The following is a 13,534-nucleotide window of genomic DNA, read 5'->3' as shown; positions in this document are numbered from 1 at the left end:
CGTCAGATGTAGACTTTAAAACTGTCGAAACGAATATTAGCAGCGAATCGAACAAACAAAAATACGTGACTCTAATTAATTATTTCCAGTCCCTCCCTCCGTAATGCTTCTTTCAGTGAGAAGACAGTTTAAAACATTTCAGCGATTTATCATAACAATTTAAGCTACTATATTAAGTAGATTAAGGAAAGGCAAACCTACGTTCCTAGCATTTGTAGACTTACAGAAAGCTTTTGACAATGTTGACTGGAATACTCTCTTTCAAATTCTAAAGGTGGCAGGGGTAAAATACAGGGAGCGAAAGGGTATTTACAATATGTACAGAAACCAGAGGGGCATTAAAGGAAAGCAATGGTTGGGAAGCGAGTGAAACAAGGTTGTAGCATCTCCTCGATGTTATTCAATCTGTATATTGAGCAAGCAGTAAAGGAAACAAAAGAAAAATTCGGAGTAGGTATTAAAATCCATGGAGAAGAAATAAAAACTTCGAGGTTCGTCGATGTCATTGTAATTCATTCAGAGACAGCAAAGGACTTGGAAGAGCAGTTGAACGGAATGGACAGTGTCTTGAAAGGAGGATATAAGATGAACATCAACAAAAGCAAAACGAGGATAATGGAATATAGTCGAATTAAGTCGGGTGGTGCTGAGGGAATTAGATTAGGAAATGAGACACTTAAAGCAGTAAAGGAGTTTTGCTACGTGCGGAGCAAAATAACTGATGATGGTCGAAGTAGAGAGGGTATAAAATGTAGACTGGCAATGACAAGGAAAGCGTTTCTGAGGAAGAGGAATTTGTCAACATCGAGTATAGATTTAAGTGTCAGGAAGTCGTTTCTGAAAGAATTTGTATGGAGTGTAGCCATATATGGAAGTGAAACGTGGACGATAAATAGTTTGGACAAGAAGAGAATAGAAGATTTCGAAATGTGGTGCTAGAGAAGAATGCTGAAGATTAGATGGGTAGATCACATAACTAATGAGGAGGTATTGAATAGGATTGGAGAGAAGAGGCGTTTGTGGCACAACTTGACTAGAAGAAGGGATCGATTAGTAGGAAATGTTCTGAGGCATCAAGGCATCACCAATTTAGTACTGGAGGGCAGCGTGGAGGGTAAAAATCGTAGAGGGAGACCAAGAGATGAATACACTAAGCAGATTCAGAAGGATGTAGTTTGCAGTAGGTACTGGGAGATGAAGAAGATTGCACAGGATAGAGTAGCTTTGAGAGTTGCATCAAACCAGTCTCAGGACTGAAGACCACAACAACAACATCCCTACGACTGCAAGCTCTGTCAAGTTGTTAACGATGCCTTGTAGTTCTCTTGGTTTCTCAAAAGCTGTCGAAGTGGGCATAAGAAACTGTTGCCTGTTCCATTACAAACAGCGTTCTTGGAAATTTGGGTCCTTGTTCATGACTGAAATCTAATCCTGATTTAGAGAACTCCAAGATAAGTTTTTAATTAATTCGGCAAACAGCTACAATCTGCATCGCCAGATTCTTTTTTTAGGTAAGCACCTGCATGTACTCACCATCGACAGGTATGTACTTGATTAGAGTTGAAATTCTCTCTGTGACAGCTTGAACTGTCAGCAGAGTGTTTTAGTGTTGTTCCTGTTTAGTCTTATTACCAAGCCTGTTATGTTAAGGGGGTAAAAGCGTCAGATGTTAGGTGTTCATTGTGAGGGACACGGAAGTGTCTGGAACGCGTACTCAAGTGAGACAGCCTAATGGAGTTTGAAAGAGGCCTATTATGCCTCTTAATTTGGCCCGTCGACAAAAATCGTGCGATGAAACTTCCTGGCAGATCAAAACTGTGTGCCGGACCGAGACTCGAACTCGGGATCTTTGCCTTTCGCGGGCTAGTGCTCTAGTGTTTTGATCTGCCAGGAAGTTTCATATCAGCGCGCACTCCGCTGCAGAGTGAAAGTCTCATTCTGGAAACATCCCCCAGGCTGTGGCTAAGCCATGTCTCCGCAATATCCTTTCTTCCAGGAGTGCTGGTTCAGCAAGATTCGCAGAAGAGCTTCTGTAAAGTTTGGAAGGTAGGAGACGAGATACTGGCAGAAGCAAAGCTGTGAGGAGGGGGCGTGAGTCGTGCTTGGGTGGCTCAGTAGGTAGAGCACTTACCCGGGAAAGGCAAAGGTCCCGAGTTCGAGTCTCGGTCCGGCACACAGTTTTGATCTGCCAGGAAGTTTCATATCAGCGCGCACTCCGCTGTAGAGTGAAAGTCTCATTCTGAAATCGTGTGATATCCAGACATGTAGGGCATTCGCACATGGGAATGTGAGGGCAGGCATACCCGTCGTCAGGTTTCTGGGCGACTGCGTCTGACCACCACAAGAGAGAATCTCCGTGTTGTGAAGTAAGCACACGATAACCCCTTGACAGCAGCGCGTCCTATTCTTTCTTTCTTTCCTTGGGTTGTGCCTTGTCCCGCAGTTGTCGAAAGGTCGGCATTGTTACAATCGGTTTTGGCATGGTTAATTGGAAGGGGTGCCCGGATACCCTTGCTGCTGCCCCCCCGTACCCCCCGGGACGATATCAATGTACCCCAGCTGTCTGCGTCTAGTGTAAATCATGAAAAAGTGCGAACGTATGTCAGAAGTCTGTGAGTCGTGTAACTGAGGCGGGACGTGGTGACCTGCCCGGTATTCGCCTTATGGGATGGAAAACCGGCTAAAAACCACGTCCAGGTTGGCATTAATCCACACGGCGCATTCGATCCGGGGCCTGCGCGCCTACCCGAGTCTAGGAAGCAGCGCAATGCGCTGTCGGCTAACCTGGCGGGAGACATCTGCGCGTCCTATCTAGAAACAGATAACGGACTCCCTGCAAAATTCTGTACCATTGGTCGGAGACAAGCAACAACCGGACTACGGAATTACCGTACCGTGCGTAGATTACCGCAAATAACACGTCACAAACTGCTACGTTCGGAGTGGTGCCTTGACTGGGAAGCGTGGATTGCTGATTAATGGCGCCGTATTGTGTCACGCTGTGAATCGCGCTTCTAAACTACCCCGAATGACTATCGTCGGGGAGTACGGCGACGACCTGGGGAGAGGTCCCTGTCTTCCAATGTTTTGGAGAAGCACAGTGCTCCCACTGCTGGAGTTACCGTGTGGGAAGCCATCGGTTACAACTTCAGCTCACGGCTGGTAGTGACTCAACAAACTACGAAGACACAACGTTACGACACGGACGTTCTGCATTTTCATGTGTTTCCTCTCATGTGGCAGTATCGTGGTGCCATTTTTCAACAGGACAATACTCGCACGCATATGGCAGTCTCCGTTCTGTTGAGGTGCTCCCCGTGACCAGCGATGTCTGTGCCCTGTAGACCGCAAGTGCGGCCTCCTCGGTCGTCAACTCCGTCCCAATGTCAGTACCCAGGATTTCAAGGATCAGTTACAACAGTTATGGACCGGCGTGCGTCAGGAGAGTATAGAACGGCTTTGCGGCGCCCTTCCCAACCAAATCAGTTGCGTGCAGCAAGCGCAGAATGGGTGCAACGTCATACTGATAAGTGATCTCATCCTGCCAAGATCTTTGTGAATTTGACTCGATTTTCTGATCATAGAAATAACATTACATACCTTCTCAGCTGCTGAAGTTTCATTTTGTTTCCTCCTCGTCTTTAAGTTCTTCACTTTTTTTCTGTCAGGCAGTGTATATCTAAGTGTTGACGTAAGCAGATGTTGTGCTCCAAACATAGGGATCAGACATTTACACTTTGTTAAAGTGATAAATCCGCACTGAGATGAATATATGTCTTAATTATGCAGGGTTTTAAGGGAGGTTTCTTCCTATATTTGTTACTGAGACAGGAAAAGGCGTTTGATTCGGTGCCCCACTGCAGACTCCTAACTAAGGTACGAGCATATGGGATTGGTTCCCAAATATGTGAGTGGCTGGAAGACTTCTTAAGTAATAAAATCCAGTACGTTGTCCTCGATGGTGAGTGTTCATCGGAGGTGAGGGTATCATCTAGAGTACCCCAGGGAAGTGTGGTAGGTCCGCTGTTGTTTTCTATCTACAAAAAAATGGCTCTGAGCACTATGGGACTTAACAGCTATGGTCATCAGTCCCCTAGAACTTAGAACTACTTAAACCTAACTAACCTAAGGACATCACACAACACCCAGTCATCACGAGGCAGAGAAAATCCCTGACCCCGCCGGGAATCGAACCCGGGAACCCGGGCGTAGGAAGCGAGAACGCTACGCACGATCACGAGCTGCGGACATTCTATCTACATAAATGATGTTTTGGATAGGGTGGATAGCAATGTGCGGCTGTTTGCTGATGATGCTGTGGAGTACGGGAAGTTGTCGTCGTTGAGTGACTGTAGGAGGATACAAGATGACTTGGACAGGATTTGTGATTGGTGTAAGGAATGGCAGCTAACTCTAAATATACAGGGTGTTACAAAAAGGTACGGCCAAACTTTCAGCAAACATTCCTCACACACAAAGAAAGAAAATATGTTATGTGGGCGTGTGCCCGGAAACGCTTACTTTCCATGTTAGAGCTCATTTTATTACTTCTCTCCAAATCACATTAATCATGGAATGGAAACACACAGCAACAGAACGTACCATCGTGACTTCAAGGACTTTGTTACAGGAAATGTTCAAAATGTCCTCCGTTAGCGAGGATACATGCATCCACCCTCCGTCGCATGGAATCCGTGATGCGCTGATGCAGCCCTGGAGAATGGCGTATTGTATCACAGCCGTCCACAATACGAGCACGAAGAGTCTCTACGTTTGGTACCGGGGTTGCGTAGACAAGAGCTTTCGAAGCCCCTATAAATGAAAGTCAAGAGGGTTGAGGTCAGGAGAGCGTGGAGGCCATGGAATTGGTCCGCCTGTACCAATCCAACGGTCACCGAATCTGTTGTTGAGAAGCGTACGAACACTTCGACTGAAATGTGCAGGAGCTCCATCGTACATGAGCCACACGTTGTGTCGTACTTGTAAAGGCACATGTTCTAGCAGCACAGGTAGAGTATCCCGTATGAAAGCATGGCGGTGAATCGAGGAAGTACAGTACATACTGACGAAACTAAAATGAGCTCTAACATGGAAATTAAGCGATTCCGGACACATAACATCTTTTCTTTATTTGTGTGTGAGGAATGTTTCCTGAAAGTTTGGCATTACCTTTTTGTAACACCCTGTATATAAATGTAAATTAATGCAGATGAATAGGAAAATGAATGCGGTAATGTTTGAATACTCCATTAGTAGTGTAGCGGTTGACAAAGTCATGTCGATTAAATGTTTGGGTGTAACATTGCAGAGCGGTATGAAGTGGGACTAGCATGTAATGGCACTTGTGGGGAAGGCGGATAGTCGTCTTCGGTTCATTGGTAGAATTTTGGGAAGATGTGGTTCATCTGTAAAGGAGACGCCTATAAAACACTAATACGACCTATTCTTGAGTACTGCTCGAGCGTTTGGGATCCCTATAAGATCGGATTGAGGGAGAACATAGAAGCAATTCAGAGGCGGGCTGCTAGATTTGTTACTGGTAGGTTTGATCATCACACGAGTGTTACGGAAATGCTTCAGGAACTCGGGTGGGAGTCTCTAGATGAAAGGAGGCGTTCTTTTCGTGAATCACTACTGAGGAAATTTAGAGAACCAGCATTTGGGGCTGACCGCAATACAATTTTACTGCCGCCAACTTACATTTCGCGGAAAGACCACAAAGATAAGAGAGATTAGGGCTCGTACAGAGGCATATAGGCAGTCGTTTTTCCCTCGTTCTGTTTGGGTGTGGAACAGGGAGAGAAGACGCTAGTTGTGGTACGAGGTACCCTCCGCCACGCACTGTATGGTGGATTGCGGAGTATGTATGTAAATGTAGATGTAGAAAAGCGAAAGTACTGTCTGACATACAAATTACTAAATTTGTCTGGAGACAGAGTTTAATTTGCGGATTGACAACACTTTTTTAACCAGTTTAGCTAAAGAAAAATGAACGGCAGCTTCACTGTTGAATGAAGAAAACGTATCTCCCAAAGAACATGCGGTATTGTAATACAGGAGCTTTACACTCGATGTGGTGCGTCTCAGTGACGTTTGTTCTATTTTCAGTGAGACTAGAAAACAGAGAACTTTAACCAGAAGCAAGAACCGAGCTTTCTTTCTGCCTAATTTCATGCTACAACTTGCCACTGAATCGCAGAGCACAAATTTCCAATCGATCTTTTATTGACGGTGGACTATCAAAGATTTACACAAAGCCATAAAATACAAGAAACGGAGCGCCGCCTACTTGAAACAGCGGTGATGTATTTGCATTGTCTCACTGTGAAAGCAGCAGACCATCCACTTGTAATCCCGAGTCGTGCTCTGGCAGATAGCAACGGTTTAAAGTTTTTAACAGTCGGTATGATTTCTGTAACGCAGAGGCCGCTCTGAGTCGTTGCGACATCACTCCGCAGCAGTATCGCTGCAGCGTCATCGCTATGAAAACCGTGTCCGAGTTCGACGAAGCTAATGAGCGACAGAAATCCGCATCGACTTACTTTCGTGTTCGATCGTTAGCGCAATGGCGATATTCACATTATCGTAGACACCACGTAATTCTGTACCAATAAATGCTAAACAGTCGTCGATTCAACATGCTGTAGTTTTGAGTAATCGGCACGGTAAGTGGGCAGTCTATGAATAACTCACTCTGTTAGTTAATAGACATCGAGACCCAGCTTGATGCCGTGTTCCTTGTCTTCAGGGACGCATTTGGTACAGTCCCGCCACTGCCGGTTAGTGGAAAAATTATAGCGTACCGAGTATCTAACCAGATTTGTGACTGGATTTATTACTGCCGACCAGATGGAACCGAACACGTCGTTCTTAAATGAACAAAGTCGACTGATGTAGAGGTAACTTCTGGAGTACCCAAAGGACGTGTGGTAGGACTCAGTGTATAACTTCCAAGTTCCTTGTAGTTTCTTTACATCATATATGTACATTAGACGCTGTGTACATATAACGATAGCTGATTATTGCCTGTATATAGTGTTGTATGTTGACAGGTGAACTAAATATCTCCATGTTCTAGCCGGCCAGTGTGGCCGTGCGGTTCTAAGCGCTTCAGTTTTCAACCGAGTTACCGCTACGGTCGCAGGTTCGAACACTGCCTCGGGCATGGATGTGTGTGATGTCCTTAGGTTAGTTAGGTTTAAGTAGTTCTAAGTTGTAGGGGACTGATCACCTCAGTAGTTAAGTCCCATAGTGCTCAGAGCCATCTCCATGTTATAGCTGCGATAAACATTTCAGTCAGGCTGTGAAATGTTTTTCTTTGTACATATTTTTAATATTTCTACTGGTAAACTATATTCTTATGTAGAAGGCGTAAGAAAGTGACGTACTGAAACACTATAGAACAAACGATTAGCATTTGAATGGAATCTTGATCCAAAAATCATAAGCTCTCTCTTTTCTAGGCGAAATAACAGCAAATGCGCGTTGTTTCGGTAGCATTCACTTCCATGTCCTTCTAGCGACTCCTGATGGATCTCAGAGACATCACACGTTATTAAATAATTCTCTTGGCGGGGAACCGTGAATTGGTGTATTAGTTTCGCCTCCGGTAAAGTCAGAGATATCGTACAAATAACAGTTATAGTGTATTTATGCAGACAAACTATATTTCTTTGCTGATTGCGAAATTTCTTGCAGCTTCCATAATCTGCTATGCTTGGCATTATCTTAGGAAGTAAAACGCGCAACCGTGTGCGAGAAGAGGGAGGCTTTGTAGAGCGTCTAAGTATCATTCCATTAACTCGCTTTCCTGCATTAAATTTACTACTATTCTTTCTTCTTTTAGCTCAGGACTGACTATAGAACTTTTGTTCTAACTTCGAAGCCTCATTTGTCTAAAACTACAGTTTTTGGTTCGTAAACAGTTATGTCTCAAAGAAGTATGAGAACATTGTAGTCTTCTAATGTAATCGTACCGTCCCTGCTTTGCTGTCAGCAGCCTTTTCTTGATCCGTTATGAGGCCATTAATAAATCTTATCTTATCAGAAGTAGAAATACCCTAATCGTCTATGAAAATTTAATTTTATATTAGACTGTTTACGTACTGCTTTACGTCGGAGTACTGGTCTCCAAACAGAGGCATTCACTTTCGTGCCCAGAGCTGATCGGTGCTTATTATTCGTTTTGCAATTATTTTTTGGTTTACAATTATTAGCTGAGATTAACATTTCATTCAGGAAGTGAAATTACGCTTCGTATGCTTTTCCTGTCTGACTCTTTAGATGGGATATTGATAGCGACGATCCATGGTGCTTGATATAGAGGTTGTTGATTCTAATCTTGTTCACAATCATTTTAAACTAAATCTCTTATTGAACTAAAATAACAATTACAGTGTTTTACAAATGTTTGTGCTTGTGCAAAACATATCATTACATTCTCTTGCACTTACAATAATAACAATAATTTTTTTAAAAAAAGATAAAAGAATACCACGTTACATCAAACAAGATATGTCTCTGTTGGAGTCTCAACATAGTCTCAAAACAGTCTGCACTTTTATTCTTTTTTTTTTAAATTTAAAAATATTTTCTTAAACGTCTTAGGGCTGACTAATGCACACTCCTTGTCGTCATTTCCCTTTCTTGATCTGTCTCGAGAATCTGTAGTAGATAATTGTGCACTGACGGCACATTTATGGTTCCCAGACGATATTTAAGGCTCTAGTGTTGCAATGACAAGTAGTTGGTTACTTCCTGTATATCACTCCCCTTGAGGATGGCGAGAAAAAATTGTCAACTGTCCAAGAAGTCAGGCAGACGCACTGCGTTTAGCGTCAGGGAAAAATTTCCGATCTGATCGCAAAAATTGATCAACTTTTATCTTATTTATGGTGTATCACCTAATAGTAGACAGCTTTTTGGATACTCATTTCCAAATATTAATCGTTTTCTTGCGTAGGTGAATGTGATGCAGATTCGCTTCAGCACTGGACACTACACATAAGGCTAAGTGGGCCAGTTTGATTTTTTACTTCTCACCAAGAGTTGCCTAGGTTTCGGGGATGGCATATAGCCACATAGCTCTTACATGTGTAGGTGAAATCTTTGTCTGGCAAATTTCCAAACTTGTGGCCAATTTGTGTAAGGATATTTGACTGCTATAGAATACTCAGAAGCGCTTCTGAATAATGATTGGCAGACTTTTGTTGAGGAATGGCTCTAAGCACTATGGGACTCAACTGCTGTGGTCATCAGTCCCCTAGAACTTAGAACTACTTAAACCTAACTAACCTAAGGACATCACACACATCCATGCCCGAGGCAGGATTCGAACCTGCGACGGTAGCAGTCGCACGGTTCCGGACTGCGCGCCTAGAACCGCGAGACTACTGCGGCCGTTTTGTTGAGGATTTCTTTCAGTGTGTTCTACCTAAGCAGCCTATTTCTGTGTAATAAATGTATACATACCTGCAAATTTTGAATTGTGGGTTGACATAAATAGGTGGCCTTTAATCTGACGCTCTAAATATTTGGAAAATTTTTTCTATGATGCTCCCCTCCCCCTACCCTGGATATCTTGCTTGTATGTTTCATACAGTGCTGGTCCGGATTTCTCAGCCCCACTGCACCATTGATTTATAGGGTTGCTACGTTGAAAAAAGGCAATTTGAGCAAACTGAACCCTCCAGACATGCCACGCCGTCACAGAAAGCATCGTTTTGCAAATTTTTATGGCATGGGTAGGAATAAAGCTACACAACTGAGCTTGGATAATTCTTTAGCATTGATGAAATAAGCCCTTGAATTCTGTCTAGCTTTCAAATATTTTGGCTCCGTAACTGCACCTTCTACCAGTTGAGTTGTAACATGCGCATGGAATTCACTGTGATGATCATGATGCAATGGTGTTTTTCGGCAACTGTATGCAACCATGGGTGCCACCGGTATTGAGAATTGGATCTCAGTTCAAGACAAGCTGATTTATCTATGTTGATTCTGGTTCTGCTGTATCTTCGATATTCGTTGAATATGCCAACCGCGCTGATCTCATCTTGCTCATGAATTTAAGCTGAGACTGAGTCATCTGCGTACGTTTTTTCTGCACTCTTCATCCCATATACACACCATCGGGCCAATGTGGTCAGTAACCTTCGAAGAAGAGGTTCCGTTGCTATTGTATAGGGAGAAGCAGATAAAAGACAACCCTGACGAGGCCTTCTGCAACATTTGGTTGCGAGACTTCCTCATGAGTAAAATTCAGTGATTTTTCCGGGGACTACTATGACGACTACGATTTTTTTTGGTCGGAAATTCTTCTGACTCATGTTCGATAGGAATAGACAGTGTGTGTATTTTCAGTATAGCAGACATACTACGATTTTTGAGATTTCAACGTCTCATCGATAGCTAGCTCATTTGGCGTGGAGCGTTAACTTTTCTTAGGAAAAGAGTTCAAATGGCTCTAAGCACTTTGGGGCTTAACATCTGAGGTCATCAGTACCCTAGACTTAGAACTACTTAAACCTAACTAACCGAAGGACATCACACACAGCCATGCCCCATGCAGGATTCGAACTTGCGACCGTAGCAGCAGCGTGGTTCCGGACTAAAGCGCTTAGAACCGCTCGGCCACAGCGGCCGGCTTCTCAGGAAAGATGAGAAAGAAAATCTTTAGTTATACTTGACTAACACTTAATGGATGAAGTTCCGTACATCTCCACACTCTCTGTGTTAACTGTCGTTGTTCCCACACTAAATTGTGCATTGAGGTTTGACCCTGCTTCCAAATGTTGAAAGTTTAGCTGATTTAAGAAAGACTAATCTTTTGCAGAATGCCATAAGGCTTCTGCATTTATCACAATGGTAGCTTCGAGCCTAAGAAGCCAGAGAAAATTCCTAGTGCAGGACACAGTGTTAGTCTGACAAAATGATTCACGGCAGTTTTCAACATTATTTGACTTGATTCATAGAATTTGATTTCCGCGGCCTGCTTTGTCAAGATAAATATTATTAAATGAATATTATTGTTAAAACGGGTCATGTAGATGCAATCAAAGTAAGATGAAGAAGATGACATTGAGGTAAACAGTTGAATCAGTTGAGGGTAATCCACTTCTGGAAATTACAGCGTCTATTTTTCCTTACTGTAAGCGAAAGACGTAATCATCCCTTTGGCTTCGAAAGGGTCCATTATCTCTCTGTCTTCGTAACAATAGATCTAGTGATTCTTTTCTAATGCCCCTATTATTCAAACAGGAAAAGACTTGAAAACGCCGCGCGGAATGGCCGCGCGGTTTGAGACGTCATGTCACGGATTGCGCGGCCTCTCCCTCCGGAGGTTCGTATCCTCCCTCGGACATGGATATGGGTGTTGTTCTTAGCATAAGCTAGTGTAATTTAGTTTAAGTAGTGTGTAAGTCAAGGGGCCGATGACCTCGGCAGTTTGGTCCCTTTAAAAATTAAAAATAAAGTGACTTGATAAGTTTGAAAATAATCAATAATTATTTTATGTACCATTAAATTAAATCTAATGATTAATGTCCGTATATTTCACCCTCTTTAATAAACGTCTTTTGATAGTCGATAACTTATACAAATTCCTATCGTTCTTAGAATTTGGTGTAGGGCTATAGATTCCACTATAGCTGGCTGGTTGCGCCGGTTATCATGTTCGAAGAAGTTGAGAGCTTACCGCCTACAATACATCTACTCCTTTTGCAACTCTGTGTCGCCTTGGCGAACTTTGTGTTTATTGCTTCACCTTTAATTTTGGTGTAAAGGGAAGGGCGCGAGATTAGCATGTCTTGTCCTATCAACTCCGAGATCATTAGGGAATGGAACAAAAGCTTAAGGAGTGTTTTGTTTAATGAACCATTCCGGTATACAATTCAAGTGAAGTAGGTAAACTAGACAAAAGCGAAATTCAGATGGCCTGTCAACGATCTGAACGCTACTTCTTCCGATAGTAAAGTTCGTCTTACATCGGTGCTGTTGCTAAACACATACAGTGCAGTTGGATTTTTCTTGTCAATTTGTCGTTGAGGAAAAGGCGATAGTCAGTACTGATGTGTGCTTGTCTTGTGTATCACTGATCTTACGATTATAGTAGCCTGAGACTGCTTTACAGGGAAAGAGTTACGTTGTTACCGACTACCCGCGGACTCAACATTCTGAAAAAATACAAATCTTTTCACAGTGATAAAGCAGTAGACCTTGCTTGTAATTGACTCCTTAAGACACTGGATGTGTTCCTAATGGGTGCCCAGCGCTTGAATGAATATCAAGTTACACACCCATAGCGTAGATCATGCACGTCTCCTCAAGAGACAGTATACGTGGCAGATGCAGCTAGGCCAACGTAGATTGCACACATGGACAGCATTTGGTTCCAGGATGTGGAGGTCTTCCGGCGGAATGAGGGATACGGAGATTGAAGATGCTGTATAGTCTTTACAAAAACGTCCGTCAGAGTGAAGCAACTTCGAAGAAACGGTAATCTTAAGCAGAAAGTGGAGGAAACCTCCTGCGGAAAGATCTTTATGTTCTATCCAGTGCATGGTCAAGAATCTACTACCGGCGAATCAGAAAGCCTACCAGTTCTACATGTCACATAAAAACAAGTTGGTCTGTATATACAGAACGAATAAATAGATCGAGATGTCGTTTTCAGCAATAGAGGATATAGTGTCGAATTTTATGATGTGCGCAGATAATGTTCACAGTTTACAGCTGCCGAATTTGACACCGTCTTTCTGTTAATGGGCCTATATACTCATTATTGGCATAGAAAAGAGTCCAAGAAGACGACATGTAATTTTCATTTATGAAATTTTGTGGCAGTATGCTGAAAAGTATCCTAATCATGCCAAGCACTCTCGTTCTGCCTTTTCAAATGTTATAAAGACTTTCAAGAACCTGCGAAGATTAAAATAAGTCAATGCAAATTAACAATAACCGATGAAAGAAACGCAAGTAACATTTTAACTGGGGTGACACAGTACATATGTCACCTGGACGTGCGACTGGGATCAAGCAACGGAATGTTCTGCGAATACTACATTCGAAACCAATGGCAACGACTTTCATAATCGGAAATATTTCTCTAAATAATGAAAAATACAAATTAATGCAACGTTTCTATGGAAGGTGTTTTTAGGGATGAAGTATTGATTAAAAACCACGGTCAAACGAATATTCGTAATATGCGCTACTGGGCACTTGAATATCCACGCTGATTAACGATAGTGGATGAATTACGAACTGTATGTTGCGGGCTTTCCAGTACCGCGTCATTGGCCCCTGTTTTGTAGATAGAACTCTAAATAGCTACAAATTTGTTCCTGAAATACCAAACAAATATGCTGTCGTCATCATGGGAAGACATTCTGCAGGACGCAACGAATTTTTATGCAACAATGATGGATGGCCCAGCCATTCCGCACAGATAATAATTAGAGACCTTCTTTATAGAAGATTTCGATAGTCGTTCTATCGATCGTTAGGAAAACTCAAAATGGCCATACATGCTCAC

The sequence above is a fragment of the Schistocerca piceifrons genome, chromosome 1 (assembly GCF_021461385.2).
Source record: "Schistocerca piceifrons isolate TAMUIC-IGC-003096 chromosome 1, iqSchPice1.1, whole genome shotgun sequence".
NCBI classification, from domain to species: Eukaryota; Metazoa; Arthropoda; class Insecta; order Orthoptera; family Acrididae; genus Schistocerca; species Schistocerca piceifrons.
The sequence above is the reverse complement of the archived record's forward strand: the minus strand, read 5'-3'. Positions refer to the sequence as shown.